We start from the raw sequence: 15,903 nt of genomic DNA, 5'->3' as shown, positions 1-15,903 counted from the left end.
GTCCTATATAGTGCTTGACCCATAGGCTGACCTCTACTTCTTGGATCATTGTTTGTTGTTTTGGTGCGTTGTTCATCATTGACCAAAGATATCTCATATTTTTTGTTTCTAGTGCAGCAAGAATTGCTTCCGCGTCCTTTTGTTTCATCATTGCCTTATTTGTTTTTAGAAAATTGGAGTATTTTTGTTTTTCTTTTCTGATTTGATTTTTATAATCAAGTTCTTTCTTTTTTTCCAATTGTCGCAGTCTTTTCTGGTGTTGTTGTTTTGTTTGTTTAATTTCAATGTTGTATTGATGTTTATGTATATGGTTTGATGTATACTTGAGCTTTGAATTGACATTTTTATATTTTTCTAGTATCCAGCCATAATTCAGTTTTGCATGATCTTTAAGCACCACATTTTCCAGTAAAGTAAGTATTTCTGGTACTTGATGTTGTTGGATTTGCAGTTTATTCAGCCCATTTGTGACTTCAAGTGCTGGTAAATAAATACAATCAGCTTCGTTCCTCTTTGCTGTCCAAGTGATAGATATTTGGTGATGGTTGCTTGCAATGTGTGGTGAATTGTTAGTTGCAATTATTAATTTCTGTAAACTCACTGATGTGAATATATAATCGATGATAGAGGTGGAATTTTCATGTGCCCAAGTAGGACACGGTAAACCCTTGTCATTCATAGGTTGTTCACATAAAGTGATATTGCGAATTCTCATTTCTTTCATCCATTTTCTTGCACGACTTGTCATTTCTTGTATATTACATGTGTCTCCACCTTTATTAAATAGGTGTATATTGAAGTCTCCTACAATGATGAATTCATTATTGCTGTTGGACAGAGTGATGAGGCCAATTTCATCGCATATTGAATCAATTAGTTTGTTGTCATTGATAGCTGTCGGATTCCAGTAGATGTTAAAGACTGATACAAACCCGGATTACCTGCACTGGGTCAAGTTGTTGTCATTATCACCATCTGAATTAATGGTGATGTATTGAGCCCAAGAATGTATGTTTTTTCTAGCTACTATTGACCATGTAGGGGTGCTTTTCATTAAAATCATAATTCCTGAAGCAGGCCGACCTAGAACCGAAGTTAATGCAGGATTCATCCAAGTTATGTAACCTTCACAGAGGACCTCTTCTGTCAACCATGTTTCTTGCAGACAGATTATTTCTGATTCTGCAAGGGTTAGTGAAGAATCTTCGAGGAGATCTTTGTGTCCTCTCGTATTCCATGATGTTAAAGATATTTTGTTTAGCTGTCCTTCTTTCTCTTTTGGTTGTTATAAGTATGTTTTCCTCATCTCTTGACATTGGTATACTCTTCTAAATTCAGATCTTGATGTTGGAGTACTAGTAGATTCTCTCCCATTTATACCTCTGTTTGTTTGCTCCATTTTTCTCTCTTTCTGATTTTGATCAGAGCGCGCTATATTCTTGTTTTTTTTTTCAGCCATGCATCTTGTTACAAAGATTTCTTCTGTGTTAAATCCTAATTGTCCTAATTGATGGTTCGTCGCAAGTACACGTTGCATAATCTCTTCAGAGTAGAAATCAATGTTAACTTCTTCCATATGATTTTTCTTTGGGAAAATGATTACTTCGATATCGTCAGTTCCGATTGACTTCAGTTGGGGTATAGCTTTGAATAACCGCAGAATATTAGATCTGTTAAGCATCACTGGTTGTTCTGTGGTTGTCGTCATTTGGAATAGTGATATTCTGTAAGCATACGTAGTGCTCCGTGGGTTGTGAAATTTTGGTCTCGTGATTGGTGGACTTTCACAAGAGACCGGTCTTTCATTTCCTCTTGTTCCATCTTGCACAGGTGAAGATGACCAAATTTCCTCATTCGATACAACTGAGTATGTGAGTGATAGATTATTTGTTTGTTCATCTGAGCCTTGTGTGTTAGTTGACCTGTCCATGGTTGTATCGTAACATTCATCTATGATTATTAGTGCCTTGTCTTGTGAATTTATGGAGGCTAAGTTACTTTCTATCGCATCTTCACTTATCACTATCTCTCCGGTTATTGGAAGAGTTTTTTGCTTGTTTGTTGTATCCTGATTAATTTCTGCTAATAACTCATCCAATGGTTCAGGCTGGATGTGATTAGCTTTTTGAGATATTGTTGTCAAAATCTTGTTTGTTATCAAGTTCGAATTCTGTCCCTGTTGCACCATGTCCTTAGTAATATCTTGTTATTTAGTTGATTGGGTCTTTTCCCCTAACGATTTTTGTACTGTTTGCATTTTGCGCAAGAACGCACAAGAACCTGTTTGTGTTTTCTTAATCGCTTTTATATGCATTGGTTTGTTTGATGAAACTTGATCTGCTGTTCCTCGTTTGGCCATGTCGAAAATGTCAAAGGGTGTACATATTGATGGTTCGTTATTGCCCGGGAATGTCGGGACTGTAATGTTACGTAGCTCAATAGGAACATTTTGCATTTCATATTGAGTTATTTGGTCGGTCTTCTTGACATCCATTTTTTCCTCAGTTTGTGTTTCTTTAACCAGAGATAATAATTGGGCCGGCATTTGTATTTGTTTTTTTGCTTTGTCATCTATCAGTTTTTTTGTTATAGCAGACACAGTTTCCATAAAGTTGTGTTTGTCTATGCGATCTGTTCTTGCCATGTCTGCTAATCTTGTTTGCCATATCCTAGAAGTTTCAGCTTCAAATTTTAATCTTTCTTGTATGGTATTTGTAAAGGATTCAAGCTGAGTTTGTTTAGTCATGATCATTGCAAGAAGAGTTGCTTTATCGTTTGTTGCATCAACCATATATTCCTGGATTTTTAGGAAAGGAATCATTGCATTTGAAAGTACTGCTAATAAGGTGTTCTGTAGATCTAGCATCGTAGTAGGCACTCTATATGGTGATTTAGACATATCCCTTGAAGATTCATCTTTCATACTCATGGATTGAGAATCAAGATCCTCTGTTCTTTGATTTTTTGTAGGGTTACAAGGTGTTTCTAGAGTTTTTTTTTGCGGGTTCTGATTTCCTTTAGGTATGATCGGGGTAGATGTATTAATCTGTTTAATTTGGGCTGGTGTGAGAACTCCATTAAACTCTTCTGCTCTTTTTTCTTGGGAATCCATTATAACATCTATCTCTGTAATATCGAGCGACAGCCGTGCTATTCGGATAGGTAAAGATTTGGTATAGTCTTCATTAATGGAGTCGTAGGATAGTATGTTGAGTGCCATTGCTGTTTGGCTATCCTGGCTCTCTCTTGCAGTGATGGAGTACAAGTGGTTTCTTCAGATTTGGCTTTTTGTAATTTTTTACTTGATGTTTTAGTTTGCTCTTCGACCATCGAAACTGGAGTGCCAGCATCAAGTGGTAGATTGTCCTGATGGATTTTCTCTGTCGTTGGTAATTGAGATATCCCGCTATTGGTTTTACAAGGTTTGATGACTGGCTGTGTTGGTATCTTGCTACCCTCCGTGTTACTCGGTGGGGGTAGAGTTTCAGTAGATAGCTCCTTTGTTAGATCTGTAGCACTTTTATTAGTATTGTGATCTTGGTCTGCCATGTTACAGTCCTTAATCAGCAATACCTTTGTTTGTTGCTCGTCCAGTTTCTCTTTTATAACTTGTTTTTGTATGAGGCTCTCGTTATTTTTGTATGGGCCAGTCCTCACATTTTTTATTTTAATGGGTGTCCTAGCTTTCTCATTCAGTTTTGGGCAGTGAGTGATTTTATTGATCAAGGCTACAGACTCTTCTAATTTCTCTTGTAGTCTTGAATGGGATTTGGTCAATTCCATTTTGAGGTATATATTGTGATATATGTACAAGTACTTTAAACTGTCTTTATACTTTAGTTTTATTTATGTACACTTACCAGTAGTTCCCGCCGGTCCCAGCCGTAAACAGCAGTTAACAGCGCGCCCTTTACTCCTCGTGGGCTTCACGCCGCAAGGGTCGCGCTGTTCTGCTTTTAAGTTCTTCAGATGGGGGAGTGGCCTCAAATTGTCACGTGACACGAGTCACGTGTTGATGCAGGAACATAGCGCAACTCGCTTCAACTGCTATCAGCTGGAGCTGATAGACTCACGCGAATTAGAGCGGGAGCAGTCTTTCCTCCAGGTAACACAAAATGTTCCAAAAAGCATTTTCAACCAGAACAGCCTCACAGCAGTTAACAGCACGCCCTTTACTCCTCGCGGGCTTCACGCCGCAAGGGTCGCGCTGTTCTGCTTTTAAGTTCTTCAGATGGGGGAGTGGCCTCAAATTGTCACGTGACACGAGTCACGTGCTGATGCAGGAACTTAGCGCCACTCGCTTCAACTGCTATCAGATGGAGCTGATAGACTCACGCAAATCGGAGCGGGAGCAGTCTTTCCTCCAGGTAACAGAAAATGTTCCAAAAAGTATTTTCAACCAGAACAGCCTCACAGCAGTTAACAGCGCCCCCTTTACTCCTCGCAGGCTTCACCGTATGCTTTTGTTTCTGTCTGCAGGATATATTTTGACCAGGAGGTTCAAGGTGGTATCACTACATGGCAGTCAACGTGCTCGGCATGCCATCGATGGAGTTAACATGTGTCACCATGTCACCATCCAGCATGCAGGTGATGTCTGGTCTGGAGAGGGCTGCCTGCAGGGTGGCGTAACAGGTGATGGGGGCTGGGGGTGTCTGGTCTGAGGGGGCTGCCGACAGGGTGGCGTCATGGGTGATGGGGTGTCCCATGTGGTGGGGGCTGCCTGCTGGGTGGCATCATGGCTGATGGGGGCTGGGGTGTCCCATGTGGAGAGGGCTGCCTGCAGGGTGGCATCATGGGTGATGGGGGCTGGGTTGTCCCATGTGGTGGGGGCTGCCTGCAGGGTGGCATCATGGTTGATGGGGGCTGGGGTGTCTCATGTGAAGAGGGCTGCCTGCAGGGCAGCATCATGGGTGAGAGGGGCTGGGGATGTCCAGGCTGGAGGGGGCTGTCTGCATGGTGGCGTCATGGGTGATGGGACCTGAGGAGTCCCATGTGGAGAGGGCTGCCTGCAGGGTGGCGTCATGGGTGTTGGGGTTTGGGGTGTCCCATGTGGAGAGGGCTGCCCGCAGGGTGGCGTCATGGGTTATGGGGGTGTCTCATGTGGAGAGGGCTGCCTGCAGGGTGGCGTCATGGGTGTTGGGGTTTGGGGTGTCCCATGTGGAGAGGGCTGCCCGCAGGGTGGCGTCATGGGTTATGGGGGTGTCTCATGTGGAGAGGGCTGCCTGCAGGGTGGCGTCATGGGTGATGGGGCCTGGGGCATCCCATGTGGAGAGGGCTGCCTACAGTGTGGCGTCATGGGTGATGGGGGCTGGAGTGTCCCATGTGGTGAGGGCTCCCTGCAGGGTGGTGTCATGGGTGATGGGGGCTGGGGAGTCCCATGTGGTGGGGACTGCCTGCAGGGTGGCATCATGGATGATGGGGGCTGGGGTGTCTGGTCTGGAGGGGGCTGCATGCAGGGTGTCGTCACGGGTGAGAGGAGTTGGGGGTGTCCGGTCTGGAGGGGGCTGCCTGCAGGGTGTCATCATGGGTGAGGGGGGCTGGGGCCAGTCTGGAGAGGGCTGCCTGCAGGGTGGCATCACTGGTGATGGGGGCTGTGGGTTGCCATGTGGTGGGGGCTGCCTGCAGGGTGGCGTCACAGGTCATTGGGGCTGGGGGGTCCCATGTGGTGGGGGCTGCCTGCAGGCTAGGGTGATAGGGGTTGAGGGGTCCCGTGTGGTGTGGGCTGCCTGCAGGGTGGCGTCACAGGTGGTGGGGGCTGGGGTGTGGGTGTCCTGTCAGGAGGGGTCTGCGTACAGTGGATTTGTGCAGGTCTCATGGGTTGTTTTGGAGCAAATAGAGGGCGGCCGGGGTACGCGCTGAGTTTTCACGTGATTTGCCTGGGGTCCGGATGGGGTACGTGCTGAGTTTTCATGCAATTTGGCTGTGGTTGTTAATATTAAGTAAATCACAATCACACTAACCTGGTCAGACGGCCAACACGGGAGCAGCAACTGCAGAAAGCAAGAATCTCCCGGAGGAGCCTGCACCCCCACCGCAGCTCAAATACCCACGGAGGGGAGGCACAAACCCCAGGGAAACCCTCTGGGGGAAAAAACCCTGATGAAGCAGATGGAGGCTTCTCGGATGGATGGAATCCCTTCACATGTGCATCTTCAATGGGTTGAGGCACAAGCCCTACGGGAGAAAATAGGACAGGTAAGTGATGGATGATGGATAGTGAGAAAACTATGAAAGGAGAGGAAAGGAGAATCCTTACGGGAGTCTGGCTTGAACGGTCGTTAGTGATGGAGAGGGTGAGCGTGGCGTAAGGATCTGCTCGTGAGCCTGGTTCTCGTAGCGCCGGGGGGAAATCCTGAAAAGACTGAATGAGTAAGTATGGGAATGTGAGGAGAAACCCGAAACCCAAGAAAGAGACACTCACTGTATGAGAGCGGCTCTGGGTCCTACTGAACACCGTACACTTGAACGAGCGTAATGGATAGAGAAGCGCGGGAGAGTCTGGCGTGTTGGAGAATTGATAGTGAGAAAACCTGGAACAAAGTCTCTGGGAAGAGGGAAACAAGAGGGAGAGTGAGCAACGAAAGACAGAAAGTTGGTTAGGAAAGGTTTCACCCTAGATTCAAACTTATGGAGCGTCTCTGGCAACAGTAGCGACGCTTAGAGGTGAGTATAGACGATCCTTTAATAGGGTCACGTGACTCTCTGCCGGCGTGCGTTGACAGCGTGAATCAACTAGAGCGCTAGGGCTCATTCTGCCGGGTTCTGCAGCCCTCCGTCTTGTAGAATGAAGCATCTTTCTCCTATAGACCACGGACCAGCGTTGGAAAGGTGTAACAGTGGTGCAGACTGAGTACATGCTGAGTTTTCACACAATTTGCCTGGGGTGCAGGTGGGGTACGCGCTGAGTTTTCATGCGATTTGGCATGTGAAAACTCAGCGCATAAACCGGCCACACCCCAGCTAAATTGGGTGAAAACTCAGCGCGTACCCCATCCACACAGTGGCATGCCGTGCGATAGCCTCCAGCTTCTTGGCCTCCAATGAGGCACCTGCATCAAGGGTCACCTTCGCCTGGCTCCGTATCCTGAGGTTGTCCCAATGCTTCTTAGCATGGTCCACTGTATGGACTACCAGCCCCTCTGCCTTGATGGCAGCCATGATTTCCACCCAGATCTGTTGATGCCCCGTATGTTCCAAGCTGCTTCTATGGCACAAAGAGGGAATCATAATTTGCCAGGACCTGATCACCCAGGATACCAACTTCTCCAGTTAAGATCTTGACACCCCTAAGCATTGCATTGAGGGTTCTTGGCAATGGTGCAGACATGGTTCACCTGAGGCTGGTGGGGTAAATCTGAGCCCTGGCTATGCGTACTGTGGAGCTGTGGTGGTGGAGGGCACAGAGGAACAGTCTGTGGGGAACTGCAGGCACTACAAGGCAGTGCTAGTGGCCAGCAGCCAGTGACACATTACGATGCAGCAGGAGATGTTGAGCTTTGGAGTCAAACTAAGGCTGTAGGCACAAAGTAGGAGTTACAGCAAGGCACAGATGTCTCCACTTTATACACGAGGCAGCAGTGACAAATCAGAGGAATGGCCACATGAGTGTAAATTACATGCTGCACGCGGCACGCTTACGCGTGGAATGCTGTATATAATGTGCCTTCCCTTGGGTGCATGAAGGCTGCGATATTCAGTGGGTACCATGTGGACTTTCTGCTGTCCGTGGAGGCTGCAGTATTTTGGGGGTACCACACATATTGTGCACCTGAATTTGTGGGTACATTGCCATGAACACCACTTGCACCACAAGTGTGAGGGCTCTGTGGAGAGCATGAGGACAGGGAAGAGGGCAGAAGAAGGGTCCACTTGCTGAATGTGGTGGTGAGCATACAGGTGGCCTCGTACCACTGCAGCCCACTAGGGCCAAGAGGGGCCAGCTTGCAGAACAGGAAGAGGAAGCACCCATGAAAAGGAGAAAGAGAAGGGGCCACCAAAGAAGAAGCACTTTTCAGATCATCACCAGGTCGATCTGTACCCTTGGGCTGGCAGTACCCTCTGTGACGTAGTGGTTGAGGATGTGGCAGGAGGTCACAGACTTGATAAATGCCTGTGGGGTGAACGGGTGCACTGTATACAAGGTCCACAAGAGAATGGGGGACCTCATGCAACAGACCAAGATGAAGCTTGGCAACAATGAGGCATCTTCCCAGGCTACTGGAGGTGGATCACCAAATGCTGAGGAGCTCACTCCATTTGAAGGGGTCACCATTGGACTCATAGGCAGTGAGCAGGTAGGTGGCATGGGAGGCATGGACACCTATGCAGTCACATCAGGCGAGTGCCATGTGTGCATGATATGTATGCTTTCCTCAACAAATGATATGCTCTCACATGTTGTAGTACAGTTGGTCGGGGTCCTTCTCACCCATCCATGGGTAGAACAGTAATGTATCCATGGCCACGTCGATTACATGTTATGCATCCTAGAAGGTGGATGCTTGTACTCTGTTTACGGTTGACAGTGTTCTTACAGCACACATTACTGTATACAGAAAGATTAAGCAATGCCAATTCACTGATGTGTGGCAATGGCCTACCAGACACATATCATTGGACACACTTGCATTGTCATGCCTGTGAATAGTGCAATGTGAACACAGATTTTGTCTCACATGGAATAGCACTAATCAGTGGATGGTCTCAGGGTTATCCATTGAATGGCCCTGGCGGCCAGTGGAAATGGATGTGCACCAATGTCAGTGAAAAGTCACATACGGGGGTGTTCTAGACAGAAGTAACAGTGGATGGCCAACAGAAGTTTGAGTGATGTCATTCCACATTTGGGGTGTCAATTATTCAGGGATCCTGTATGTTCACAATGATCACATCCATATTGCACTCTCCTCACACATAATTAAGATGCATGTGAGCCTGGGTAACCACACAATCTGTCCTTGGCCAGTGTGGCAAAGGGAGTGAGTGGCAGTGTGGCACCAAAAATGCCTGCATGCAGGTTCTCAGCAGAGGAAACATGATACTTCCACATGTTGCAAGTAGGCATGGATGAAGTAGAGAAGAGGCTCGCAATTTAGCACGTGACTCTGTCTACTCTTAAGCCTTCCACTCTCATACATGTATGCCCTCATACATGTATGTATGAATGTATGGTTGTCTACTACTCCAATCCATGGCTTGATGCAGGACCTAATGTGCACCAACATGATTGCACAGGGAATTGAACTTTAATCGCCTATGCCTTCCACATTTCAGAATGCCCAGTTTCAATGTGTGATCTATGTGAGGTTGGCCCTATTGTGTCTGTATGCATTTACATTCAGGTATGCATTTTCAGCTTGCTAGGTAGGCCGCTGAATATTGTTGTCTGATGTGCAGTTGAGGACGAAGCAGATGAGCATGAGGAGGAGGAAGAGGCGAGTCAGGCACAACCATCCACCAGTGCAGGCCCGGATGCTGTGCCTGTTGATAATACCCCTGGGTTGCAGGCCATCATCCACAGGCCTGCCGACTCTTCCGATGATGCTGCCGAATCAGATGTAGAAGGCATACTGAGGGAGGTACTTGGTTGAGGGTACACCACTGATTAGTCCAGATGCTTGGAAGCTCCATGAGTTCCTTGAGGTTGTTGAGATTGAGGAGGAGAGCCAGGATACCCTAGGCCTGGCAGTGGGAAGCCCTGCATCAATGGTGGCTTCAGTGTCTGCAAGACTGCCTTCGCCCATCATGGAGGCAGTAGTGCAGACTCAGTTGGAGGGTTGTAGACTGTCACCCAATGACAGTGAACTCACTGCAACAGGCCGAGTTTAGGCATCCCGGCTTGTAAGGCCCTGCACACATAGTGGACGTGTGCCTGCCAGACACTCTGAGTGGGAGGGGGAGTTGCTGGTGAAAGTGCCCAATGGGGGGGGTCCTGCAGGAGCTGGCCAGGGACAGCCATTGCCTGGCAGATGATGTCATCTCCTCGAATGCTGCACACACTGCTGACATGCAACAACTGAGGCAATCCCTGTATGATGAATTCTTGGCCTCAAGGGACTCTTGGCTGCAGGAGATGGACACCTTGATGCAAACACTGCATGAGGAGATATTGTTCTCAAGGGAATCCGAACATCAAAACATGGTTTCCCGGAGTGAATGCTCCTGAAATAAAGGGACAGATTCCTTGAAGCAATCTCTGCATGATTCAATGTTTGCCATCAGGGATCTCCATCACAAAGAGATGTCTACCTTGCAGAAGAGTCTCTAGGTGCAGTTGGAGACGTCTAGAGCCATTGCCAAGACTAAGTCTATAAACACTTGTAACAGCCTTCATCAGCACCTTCTAGCAAGTGGGTTTCTCATGCACACATCTGTCTCACAAGTGGCTGTAGACAATGAGTACCAGGTTGTTGCCATGCGTGGCCAGAATGCACCATGCCAGGATCCACCACAGAATGGGAGTTCCAATGGAACCTTGCAGTTGATTCCATTGGCCATGTACCCATACAACCCTAGCCTCCTGCTTTTACCACCACCCCTTCTTCATCGGCTCTGCTGTCCATGAGCCCATGGAGGGAGCATGAACTGTTTTCTACAGTCCCCCCCACCTCCCTTTCCAGGGTGGACTATATATATTACAGGGCCTGCGGTAACGCCCCTGTATTTATGGTTAAGTTGCTGAACTCATAGGAAGAGCACTTTTTTGGCCGGTTTATAACTTTTCTCCCCCTGGACGAATCCTTACCAAACTATGCAAATATAGTACATGGCCCACTCCGGATTATTTTGGCAAGTTTTGTGAGGTTTCGTCAAGGGGGGGGGGCAAAGTTTAGACGCAATGGAAAATAAACACTCTTTGGTGCATGGCCATAGGCCATAGGCCATGCACCCAAGAGTCTAGGGACTGGACAAAACACCACAGCATAATACGGCCATGCACCCAAGAATGTGGCCACTGACTGCATGGAAATGTAATAATATGTGTACAGAAATGGAATTTGGCCATTGGAAAGAACCATTACAATAATATGTGTATAGTCATTATACATACTATATACGCTACATACTATATACGCTGTGTATAGTTTTTGAAACACAGTGACACAATACCATTGAAGTGGAAATGGTACTTTTCATTGTTGTACCATTGGGGCTACAGGTTGACTTTGTTGTACATGGTAATGCAGGAAAAATCTTTTTTTCTTTATCTGTGAAAAAAACCATAACATAATATATTAGGTATCTCACATATTCATCTAGGTTTAAGACCCTCATAATTAGTACATTCCAAGTACTATGCTTAAAACAACATTACTGTGTGTTTTGCACAGTTGCTGTGTTTGGTTGCATAATCATTGGGTCTGTGGGAAAAAATCCATGTAGGAATAAAAAAAACATAGTACAATTATTTGACGTTGTATTGTATTGTATTGTATTGCAATTTGTAAAGCGCACGGTCGCCCGGAGGCATCATGGCGCTAGAGAAAGGGGCTACTCAGCCGAGGAAAAAAACTGATGGAAGACCAGGGATTAAAACAGGTAGGTTTTCAGAGCGCTTCTAAAACCAAGATGGTCAGCGGTGGCTTTCAGTGGCACGGGGAGGCTGTTCCACAGTTTAGGAGCGGCAATAGAGAATGCTCTCCCGCCGAGCCTTTCGCGATTAGCTCTCGGAACGGTCAGATGGTTAGAGCTTGCGAAGCGGAGCTCCCAGCCCGGTAAGTATCTGGTGAATTTAGCCTGTAGAAATTCGGCACCCTGGGCATGAATAGCCCGGTGAACGATGCACAGAGACTTGAAATGGATTCGCTGCTTCACCGGCAGCCAGTGAAGTTGGCTTAGAACTGGCATAATGTGGGCCCCATAAGGGGAGCCAGTGGCTAGCCTGGCTGCAAGGTTCTGCATTCGCTCGAGACGATGGATGAGGCCAATCGGTTGTGCCAGGTATAGCGAATTACAGTAGTCCAGCCGTGAGAGCACTAATGCAGCCACCACAGGAGGACGAAGGGCTTCAGGGATCAAAGGCATGACCCTTTTAAGTACCCGGATCTGACGGTGGGTAGACTGACAGACGGCCACCACCTGGTTAGCCATAGATAAGGAAGCAGTGAGGATAACTCCTAGGTTCTTCACCTTACTAACTGGGCTAGGTAAAGGGCCCAGCGAGCACGGCCAGAAGGCAGGGGTCCATAGTAGGGGAGTAGGAGGACGTCCTACCACCAATACCTCCGTCTTGTCCCCATTTAGCTTTAACCAGTTCTGATCCATCCATATCCCGACTGCTCTAAGACAACCATGGAGGCAAGCAGCAGCCTCGGATTGATCCTGATCCAAGCGAATTAGGATTTGTGTGGCAATTAAGCCCATAAGAACGCATGAGACAAATCAGGGCCCAGATATATATGTTAAACAAGATTGGAGATAGAGAAGATCCTTGGGGGACCCCACAGGTGAGAGAGCATGGAGTAGATAGAAAGGGAGGCATTGCAAGAGTCTGCGTGCAATCAGAAAGAAAGGAAGTGAACCAGGCAAGAACAGAGCCGGAGATCCCGATCTGTGAGAGGCGGGAGAGGAGAATGGAATGGTCTACCATGTCGAATGCAGCAGAGAGCTCTAATAGGATCAAAGCCCCAGCTCTGCCAGCATCGACAAGTCTGGACAAGTCATCTTGCACAGAGACCAGGACACTCTCAGTACCTCTACCTGGCCTGAAACCAGCCTGTGCATAGTTAAAGATTTTAGAGGACTCTAGGAAAGAAGACAGTAGAGGGGTAACCAAAGATTCCAAGAGTTTAGAGAGAAAAGGAAGAAGAGAAATAGGACGGAAGTTAGCCGGAAAAGTAGGATCCAAAGAGGGTTTCTTCAAGAGGGGGATAACCCTCGCTGATTTCAACTCCGATGGTACCAGGCCAGTCTGACATGAGTTGTTCATCGCCATCGTGATGCGAGATAGGATGTCGGGGGCAATCGTTTTCATTATAACAGCCGGAATAGCATCCTCAGGAGAGGATGATTTAATCTTTACGATGGCTGCCAAGACTTCTGCTTCAGTGAACAGAGGGAAGGAGGACCAACTCGCGGGAGTGTCAGCGGGGAGAGAAGGGACAAAACAGGTGGTGTCAGGAGGCAGTAAAGCAAGAGATTTAGCGATGTTAGCGCGAATAGCATCAATTTTTGTAATGAAAAAAGAAGCCAAGTCATTGCACAATTCCTGGGATAGTTTAACCATAGAGGTGACCGACTCCGAGGAAGCTAGCGAGTGCACAATAGAGAAAAGAGCTTTAGGTTTGCACAGCGCGTGTTCGATTTTCTGGGCGAAGAAGTTAGATTTCGCCAGTTTTACGCTGGTCAGATAAGTGGCCAAGTTAAGTTTATATAGCACACTAAGCGCGGGATCATAGCATGCTCGCCATTTGCGTTCAGCTTGTCTAAATTGGAGACGGGATGCTCGAAGCTGATCCGTGAACCAAGGTTGAGCGGGTAACCTGCGCCCCTGAGTCAATTTCAAAGGAGCATAAAGATCGGCTGCGAGCGTCAGAGAATGTTAGAGGGACGTCAGAGATAATGCCTTCAAAGGGGCACAAGTAGAAGTAATATGGGCGCTAAGTGCCTTCGGGTTGACTGAACGCCATGAGCGTCATTGTAACTTAGGGGGAAGGGGTTTACGGATGGAGGTAATGGGTACAAAAGAGCATGAGACCAAGTAATGGTCCGACCATGCCACTGGTTCAATCAGACCAGGGCACAGTAAAGAATCTTTAGCAAATACTAAGTCAAGGGTGTTACCGTGTACGTTACGTCTCACACTATGTTTGTGTGAAGTGTGCAGTAATTAAACAAATGTTTAAACTGCCCAAATAAGTGCATTTGCTGTTACAAGCACTGTTGCAGTAGGAAGAATTGTAATGTTGCATGTGTTTTTTGCTTTTCAAAAGTCCTGGTAGTATGGCTGTAGTTAGATACCAGTACGTATATATATTCTAACTGCTTTTTAGTTTTGCAGTTTTTAAGAATATCATTTGATACAGTTTGATTTCAGTATTTTACTATTGGAAAGTAATATTACTATGGGTGCAGTTAGATACCAGTTGGCATATTTTAACTATTGATAGTTTGTTTAAAGTACTTTCATTCCTGTTGGTGGATTTTAACTCTTTCACTATTGGAAAGTGTTAGGGAGAATTCTCATAAATGCGCCTATTCCCTCTACCTTAGAGCCCTCCAGCTCTTTTGCTAAACTTTGGGACTTTGAACTTTTTCATTCTGTTGTTTTCTGTATTTGTTTTCTTTGATTATGGAGTTTTAAACAACTCCAAAGGCATCATATTTGCATTTGTGTCACACAGCACCCTCAGTGCAGTGACAAAGGGAAGCCTTTTTAGGCTGACCCAAGGTTTTAATACCTTCTCTGGGATAAACTACTATTACTCAGAGAAAGTAAAGTGAAATTGACTTAACTAGTCTTTTCAAATTCCTAGACCCACACACCCTATCTTACAATAGAGTGCTGGAGGGGTTACCTAGTATCCCCTGTGTCTGGACACTCATGTAGCAGTCAAATGCTGCCCTTTCCTCTCAAAATGGCTGGTGGCAGTGGTTTTACAACGAACTACCATGATTTTTCCCGATCGCGAACACCAGTAGCGTTAAATCACGGGAGCCATATTTTTTAAGATGGCGTCTATGTGCCCCCTTTGTTTAAACAGGTCCCTGTCTTCTTTATTCACCATTTCATTTTGGAACGGTCCTTCTAGAGTTTGTCTCTGCATGTCAAACCAGGTTTGGTCCCTTTGTTCCATCGCCTTTGGCGGGCTTCAGGACTGAAGACCACCTCTGGCGCCCGAGTGTCTGTGGTGGAAAGGAAGTGAGGGAGGTCCCCGAAACTCCCAGTGCTTAGTCTCCTAGGAGACCCAAATGCACTCTGGCGTGATTGGCTGGCTGACTGTCTGGCAAGGACAGCCACGCTGGTGGGTGAGTGGCAGCAAGGCTGGAATAAATGTGAGGAAACTGGATAAAAGGCAAGTCTCTTGGCTTGGAAGAGCAGAGTTGACCACTGGAACGAAAGAACTGAAGACGAGCTTGAAAAGGATGGCTGCTGCAACTCCTGGACCGTTGGTTTGCCCGGTGAAGCCATGCTGCAGGCCCGAATCGCCAAGTTCATCTCGACAGAGCAGCCCCCACAAGGACGACTTCTCCCTTTGAGTTGGTGGGACCAATCAACTCAAACCCTAAGCCACCTGGTTACCATTCTCGGAGCTGGTTGTATTTTCCTCCGAGTGCTGCAGGAAACCGAATAACCAAGGAGAGGGACACCAGTTTGTGTGCTTGTCTACAGCTACTGGAATCGAAGATTTGCCATTTGACAGCTTTTTTACCAGTCCCAGTGCAGTGCAGGAATCCCCCGACATCCTCCCTCTTGTCCCCACGACTGAGACTCAGGAACAGCGAGATCTGTAGGAACTGCCGGAAAGGAAGTCTTCAGCTGCATCTTTTTCTTCATATATAAGATACTGTGAAACGAGACTGAGAGTACTTACCTCTCGCGGCGAAAGTGCTTGAAACATTCCCAACTTGCAGGCCTAATCAGCTTGTGACCCAACATATGATCCTTTCTTTTACAGACTACCTCTGAGAACTTCTACAGAGACTTTACCGTTAACTTACCAGAACCATTTTTACCTATCCAAGACTCTAGCCCATTGACTTTGGCCTTACCTATTGCATTGAATCAACTCCTTTGGTGAACTCAAAGCCTCTGCACTATCTAAGAATAATTGTAGCCTTCGTTTTATTAACTTCTGACTTTTTGCTCCTACTTCAAAATACTCTGCATGCCATTTTGCTCCTCCTTCAAAGTAGTTTAAATACCTCAGAATCTTCTAGTGTAAAGTACTGTATTTGTGT

The sequence above is a fragment of the Ambystoma mexicanum genome, chromosome 6q, assembly GCF_040938575.1.
Source record: "Ambystoma mexicanum isolate Mex_15411 chromosome 6q, UKY_AmexF1_1, whole genome shotgun sequence".
NCBI classification, from domain to species: Eukaryota; Metazoa; Chordata; class Amphibia; order Caudata; family Ambystomatidae; genus Ambystoma; species Ambystoma mexicanum.
This window is presented reverse-complemented; position numbering follows the sequence as displayed.